Below are 8549 nucleotides of genomic sequence, written 5' to 3'. Positions count from 1 at the left end.
CTACAAATTGGGGGGGGGGTGTTATGCTCTAGCTGAAACAACCTGGGGAACACCAGCTTGTCCTGACTCTATTTCATGATTATGTAGACAATTCTTAGCCCTCTATACCCTCAACAATCATAACTGCTTTGGCAACACACTTGAGATTTTAATGACCCTGGCCCTAATCCAGATGTATTAATTAAAACAAGTTTAAGAAGGTATAAGTAAAAAATAAGTATCATATGTCAGAAGTAATGATTTCGATCTGCCAAAAAGAAATGTTGCAATGTCTACCCTCATTCAACATTTATGTAATATTTGTTTTGTTCTTTAAAAATTGTGGATGTACACAGCCAACCATCGGACTGAGCACGGGGACCCCAATGGAGGAGTTAGGGGAAAGACTGAAGGAGCTGAAGAGGTATACAACCCCATAAGAAGAACAACATCAACAAATTAGATCCCCCCCCACAGAGCTCCGAAGGACTAAATCACCAACCAAAGAGGGACCCAAGGCTCCAGCTACATTTGTAGCAGTGGATTGCCTTATCAGGCATCAGTGGAAGGGGAGCCCTTTGGTCCTGTGGAGGCTCGATGACCCAGGGAGGCTGGAGTGGGTGGGTGGGTGGGAGAGCACCCTCACTGAAGCATAAAAAAAGAAAAAATATATCCCTTAGCTTTTGGTACCAAGAGACTTTGAAGTATTAGTCCACTCTTCACCACTAGCCAAAGATAAAGGACTTATAAACTCTTAACTGACTTAATCATCAAAATGGTCTGTATCTTTCTTACATAGATTATCTCACTAGCAGGATGATGTTCTCAGTGATTTCTCTCCTGTGACTGGAATTGGAGGGAACATGAAGGACTTTGATGAGGCTTTGGTATTAATCCTGTGGCCAACTGTAAGCAAAAATAGGCAGTGATGGGGTAAAACAATGTTTTAATAGAATATTTAATAGACCTGTGGGTCTTTGGAGTTATGATTTAATTGTTGAAGGACTTTATATTACTGTCACTAACTTACTAGGTGAATATAAGCAACACAAAAATTATAACTACACACAAAATGCACTTGAAGTTTTATTTTTTTTGAAAAGGATGTAGTTCAGTGACACCAGAACAGAGGTGAAAACATTCTTAACAGTCATCAACCCTGCAGAGATGAAATCACATGTAGTCCTAACGCGTTCAGCATAAATTTACAAGAATAGAAGACATTCTGGAACTGTTTTGCAGCATTCCTTTGGTTCAGCACTTCTGTAACATTTATACATCTGTCCCAATATATTGGTACTGAGAAGTAACTACGGTAGAAAGGAAAATGGAGACGTGGATTTCCCACTCAAACCTGATAAACAAAAGACAACAATGGATTTATATCCCAGAAGATAACGCCCATTCGTATATAGGATACAGACATACTCATCTATCCTAGTTTAGTATAATGTTAGCATTTATAACTAATAGTATTTTCCTACATCCAAGATGATGCTTAACAGTAAGATACTTAGAACTCATTTGTGTTTATGCTTGATGGAATGTACAGAGAGGCTTCGTGAAAAATCTAACTCAGCACACTGATGATCGAGTTAATATTCAGCTTCTTTAGTATTCTACGCAGAATACTATTCCTATGAATTTATTAAATGATGCAGATTTTCTGTTCGAGCAAAATTTACAATGATGTTTTAATTGTTTTATAGTTTCTTAGGCATATACAATAATACCTGTAGTATTTAATCAACTAACTTTTTAATTGAAGTTGAATATATATTACTAAAAATTAAGAAAACATTCATTACAAAAATTCTGTCTTAAAGTATCACCTAAGTTATAGGCATACATATCAAAATAAAATGGAAGCATTCAATTCAAGAATCTTAAAAGTATCTTTTTAAAAATATAAAGCAATAATATATTCAATTATAAAATTTATAAAATATAAATGAAGAAAACCCATTTACATTGCCATGGAAATGTTTATAGCATTCTAATTATTTGTCATCTCCTATACAAACATCAGGCACATATGAATAAAATATCTAATATGAATAAAATATCTTTATATGGTACATGTATGACATGAGATTACTATAAAATACTGAGAAATGATATCACTGGCCTAAGATCAACTTCTGACAGGAAATCCCGTATTGTTAAAACTAAATTGCCATTTTTCTGGTTTCAGCTTCCTATTTATTTTAGAGAATGTATTTCCTTTGTGGAGTTTTTTTTCTGAAGTTAATGGATCTAAAATGAAATCAGCAGCGTGTATGTCACTTGGTGGAAAAAGACTGATGTGCAAGACCCTCAGGGTGACCTCCAGGATCATAAAATAAAATTTGTTCTAATAATAATTTATAAATGTATCCACGTATACTGTATATAAAATATGTCCATGCATTCAAATGCACCTCACCTCCTGTACATAGATCCTACTGATAAAAGTGTGAACTATTTAAAATGTTCTGATAGTGATCTGTAGTGTTAAAATTTAATAAATGGGGCTGTGTGGGCCAACCATCTAAGCCGAGGCAGCTCTCTCTGCTTAGCTCTGCTGCCATGTTGCTCAGCCAGAGGCCACACTCATGACACCACTAGAAATGGCTGGCCAGAAACACCAGCCATGGCATCCACAAGATGCCAGCATGGGAGATGGCTCTGCCAATCTTCCATGCTGTCTCCACAAAGCTGGACTGTGTCCCGACCATCCCTCCATCCACAGGCACCTGGTAGGAAATGAGACTCTAAAGCTCAAATATTAATCAAAGGCTTTATATATTTGGTAATGTTCAATAACAATATGCCCACATAATTATAGATGTTTCCTAATTAACTAACCTAAATAAGTTGTTACCCAGGACTACTCCCAGTACATGCGTGGTCATTCACGGCACTACATCTCCGCCTCCCTCTTGCCTCGCTCCTCCTCTTTCTTTCCCTCTTCCTCCCTTACTCCTCCTACCTTAGCTCCTCCTCCATGTCATCATTCCTGTTAAAATAAAAAAAAAAACCCTTCTCTGAAAATACAATAAGAGCACAACTATATCAATTTGTATCAGTAAGGTACAAGATAGACCTAATATCTATCAATTTTGTCAACTAAACAGAACCTCCATCATCTCTCCTAAGTTAAAGACTTAGTTCTGAACCTGGCTTTTTTCATGGTTTTAGAATGAATGTCAGCTGAAAACCATCTTCTCAAATATGTTCTCTCAAAATAAATAGCCTGGGTTGGCTATGAGACTGTAAGTCTTCAACCCCATCAGAAATCCAGAATGACTGAATTAACTGAAATTATGGGAAACACAAAGCATATTAGCCAATTTATAGAGACCGCGCTGAACACGTTGACATTCCCTATACTTTAAAACGTTGGAACATCTGATCTTCAGCCTTCTGGCCCAGGATCATCTGACAGATCTAGTGATGCAGAATTATTAAGGACTGATTACTCTGTCTTGGCAGATAAAATCAGTCGACTATTCTACAAGTGTGTCCTTTTCTGGACAGTAATTTGTCTGTAGATGAAAAGAGGCAATTCTTGCCTAGTGACTGTCTCACCATAACTGGAGTAACTCCAAAGATGCTCAATTTCTTCTTAGAATCCAAGACATGAAAGCTGTCAGGAGCGGACAGGTCTCTAATCAAAATGAACATTAATTCAGAAATGTTTGTAACATCAATTCTGTGGACTTCTGATGTTTTGAAAACCAACTATCCACGTAAGGCAATCTGAACTGTTGGCTGTTAACTCCTCTCATCTGTTTCTAATTAAAATATAGAAAACATTCTAACAATAAACTCAGAGCCACGAATTTGCTAAAGGCCCTTAACTCACAGGCTAACCATCTAAGATCAGGTAAAAAAATTAAAGAAGGACTGGGTGTAAGCCTTGTACCCATCAATTTTGCCTTAATAGAAGAAAATTTACCAATGAAATCTTTGAATTTGAAATCAAAATAAATGTTGTACCATTTAAGGAATATAACTTTAGCTTAATAACAATTATACAGATTTCTATCAAATAGGTTATGGCTATGTAATCGATTCTAACTATTCCTCCCTGTTCCAATAAACCCATTACTTTTCCCTAGAAGGACAGCCTAATATTAACCACCTCAGTCTCCAAGCCCAGGGAATAGGGGTGCTGACTCTTCATTAACTTCTTCAAGCTGAATTTGGGTGTTCAGATATTAGAAGAGGGGCGGCGGGAAGGGTAAATAGATAAGCCTCTGATGTAGCTTATTGAAAATTAAAAATATTGTCTTATTAAGAAATATTTCTAGACAAATTTTATATAATATATAGTTACAAAGTTATATACATATACAAGCTTTTGTAATATATAATTTATAATATATAATTGATATATTGTGGTATATACACACACACACACACACACACACACACACACACATATATATATATATATATATATATATATATATATATATATATATAAAATTGCAAAAGTTTGTGTAAGAAAGGCAAGGGAAAAGACTGAATTAGAAGTTGTGTCTCATTTTCATTTCTTTCATCATGGGTCTGTCTTAGAAGACAGAAAAAAAAAACAACTTTTAATTTATTTGACTCCAGGTACCAACACTTTTAGAAATTGCTTAATCTCTTTGATTGTGTCTGTCACCACACATACAGCAGTTTGCTTATTTGAATAGCATTGAAATTTTTCTAAAAGATAGGTCTCATTTGGAGTTTTTCATTTTTAACCTTTCAAGGGCAAATGTTTTGATCATAAAGATCTTGCAGCAAATGTCTGTTGTAATGCAGAGCAACGAAATGCATACTGTTTATGCATTTTAAATATTTGCCATCCCATATAATCCTTCTGAGTCAATACACGCTGCTCTGTCAGTTGAGAAAAATGTGTTATTGGAGCTGGAGTTGGAATTAGATTAGCAAGCGCCAAAACCGACCTTTGCCTTTGCTCATAGCAGTATTCCCCAGACCACAGGATGGCTGGGGTCAGGAAACCCTGCTGCTCATCAGTTTATTGAGATATCTGTCTGCTGTGCTACGAGAAAAAGGTTCATGGGCAATGATGCAATTTGTGGTAGCATTATGAAGTCAGCGGAATAATATTTAGTACACTACAAAAACATACACTTCGAGTTGCATTTATGCATTTTTACATACATGTATACACGTATATGTATATAACAAGAATAATCAAAGGAAAAAACTATGTGATAGTCTTGGGGTCATGGGAAGGGCTAGAGGGAGGAAAAGGAAAGGGGAAAGTGGTCTCATTCTCTTTCAATTTAAGTATATTGAAAATTTTCACATGTAGAAGGCAAAGTCTTATCTGGAAATAAGAAGAAAGAAAATCGAAAAACTATATTAGTGTCTACAAATTTGAGGAATTAAGTATATCACTGAGATGATATGAGCAGTGAGAACACTCAAAAGGCAAATGTAACTTTGAGTTTCTTGAAGTGATAACTTGTATGGAAAATTTAGTGCTTTCCTTTCATAACGAGCTTAGCTTTGTGATAGGTAGCTTATTATATACACAAAACTCCAAGCCACTACCAGTTTATATTGCTTTTATATTGCTAAAAAACATTATAATTTGAAATTACTTATTTTATAGTTATCATAATTATTTTAAATTATGCCACTTGGAAGAAAACTACTTACCTTTATGGGAGATTCAACACATTCCTTAAGCGAGAAGAACAACATTATTTACGTGGTTTCACCCTACAGTCATGTATTAGAGACAACTAATTAAATAACTGGGGTTCAAATCACTACTACTGAGCAATTGCGTCATTCATTGGAAATTTCATAAATTCAATTAATTAAAACATTAATTATCAGAAACATAAATAGGCGCGTGACACAGAAGATCACATAACACAAGTCTGAAGATGCGCATGCTGTAAATAACTCGTGTCTACACTTCCGGGAGCAGGGCAAATGAGCTCATCGGTATCCAGCAGGCAGTGAGTGTTCCTTCTAAACTCAGAGCTGTATGGCTAAGAGCTTCCCTGTTGTCTTTGTTTTCCTGATCCCTTTCCTAGTCAAATTTATCACTTCGATATTCCTACCATATTAGTGACCCATAGTCTCCTAACCTAAATCCTCTATTACTTTCATCGTATAAAAACAAAACAGAACAAAAAAGTGCAAATTTTAAAACTCATCAGAAAACCCAACGAGTATAGGTGCTAAGAATTGAGAGCTATATCACTGTGCCAATGTGAGATGTTTCTAAGGAAACTTCATAGGCAATGTCAGGTTTTTGATTTGACACTTGTTAGGTTTGAGCTGTACCTTGTGTAGATACTTGGTCTCTACCATAAAAGGGCACTAAGCAGGAATCACTGGACGGATGCTGTGAGGATGGTCACCTTCGGCCTTCACCCACACAGCGACAGTATGTTTTGGTAAGGGCTTCATGCAAAGTCTACTTGAAAAAATCTGCTGTTTTTGGATGAAACTTCTTATTGATGTTAAAGTTGAAACTTAGATGAGCCTTTAGAAACTTCCTTAGGAAAAAAAATAACAAATAGTCCAAATATGGAGACCTTCAAATTATTACATACTTGGCTGAAAGTGTCCGTATAAAACCTAGTACTAGGCAGAAGAAATATATACCTATTAAAATTTTATACAAATAAAAACCAAAGTTTGGAAACCACACGAAATGTTAAAATATATTTAGTTTACAAAGCAAAGACTTACTTCTTGAGAGTTATCCATGGACTCCTTAGAAAGAAAAAAATAGTTATTTACCTCATCAATACTTGTACTACTTACAAAGTTTCAATCCATACCCATTAGTCAATGGGTAGATAATGCATTTGCCTGAATTTTAGAGCAAAGTTGGTAAAAGTTTCACTCTCTATATAATAATCCTATCATATTTCAGATAACAAATTCACTTTTTACAAAAACAAAAAGTTTGAAACAAAAAGTTTTCAAGCATCAAAACACACAGCAATTAAAATATTATCTATTTCTCCTGCACATTTCCCAATTTCTTTATGTTTTTTTCCTTTTATTTTTTGAAATTAAAATTAGTTAAATATTTTTCTCCTTTCCCTTTTCTCTCCCAGATCTTCCTATGTGACATCCTCTCCTCTGACCTGTCTCATTTTCATGGCCACTGGCCTCTCTTTATTTAGTCATTGTTACATATATATTCCTAAATATATAAATATATAAATATGGACTGAAATATATAAGTATATATATATATATATATATATATATATATATATATATCAGTTCATATAATGTTACTTGTATGTGTATGATTTCACTGAGCAGTAAGGAAGTCCTTAGGTGACATTGATCACTAGATATTAGGTCATTTTTTATGCATCTGAGCTCAGGGTGCCATTAGAAAATTTATATTTATTATGAATCTGAAGAAGCTTTCTGGATCTTTATTCCAGTCATTCACACCCACTATGGGTAGGTCAGACAATATGCTTACTAAGTGAAACTATTTTGTATTCATATTAAGGTATTTTATCTTACTGGGGAGTAGTGCCCCATCCTCTATAAAAACACAAAAAGACAAATACAAATTTTACTTTTGTGGCCTTATCATAAGGTGGAGTTATCTTGCCATTTTGTAAAGGGATGTGATGTATTTTTGGGAACCCACTGTTTTTCTTTTAAAAGCAATGGCAGTTTAAAGTGTTGATGGCTACTACTGTACCAGAAACCTCTAAGCAATTTAACACATTAGGCATATACTTAACTTAAATCTATGGGACACAAATATATTTTACTTTCATTTCTTAAAAATTGGGTGAAAAACACAAGAATTTGGAGGGAAGTGTGTTGTGGGAATATAGGAAAAGTTGTACGAGAAAATTGGAGGTAGACATGATTATATTTCATATATATTTTATAGCATTTTTAGTGGTGAGATCTGATAAAATAACTCATCAGATAAACATACTTGCTTCTAAGTCTGACAGTAGGCATTCATTCCTAAGAATAGCATAGTAGAAGAAGATGGGATTTCCACAAGTTGTTCTTTGACTTATACAGGTACAACATGACATATATGCATGCATGCATCACAGAGTCCATAAATTCTCAAAGAAATAAATATAAGTATATATAATGTATACTATGATATTGAAGACAATACACACACACACAATTCATTGAACATGGAGAGGTCAAACTGGAGCCTACATAGAATTTTCACTTTTCTCTTCTCATGTCTTTGATACGGGAAGGTGCTCGGCAGTTCACCAAAGGAGAAACATAAAAACCAACCCAGGCACAAAACATTTGATCTATTATCATTCTGCTTTTGATATATGCTAGGGCAATGGAGGCAAAAAACTTGTGGGAATAAACAACCGGTTCTGATCTGACTTAATGCTCACTTCATGAAATAGAACACATACCTGACACTGCTTGGAAGACAACGAAACAGAGACCTAGATAAAACCAAATACTGCTAGTCTTAATGAAAACCAGTATAAATAAAATGACTCCCCATGATATTCTGCTAATTTCATAGATCAGTGACTTATTCAGTCATCTTCAGAGAAGTTTCTTCCTGAAGC

The sequence above is a fragment of the Grammomys surdaster genome, unplaced genomic scaffold (assembly GCF_004785775.1).
Source record: "Grammomys surdaster isolate TR1022 unplaced genomic scaffold, NIH_TR_1.0 125928, whole genome shotgun sequence".
Taxonomy (NCBI): domain Eukaryota; kingdom Metazoa; phylum Chordata; class Mammalia; order Rodentia; family Muridae; genus Grammomys; species Grammomys surdaster.
This window is presented reverse-complemented; position numbering follows the sequence as displayed.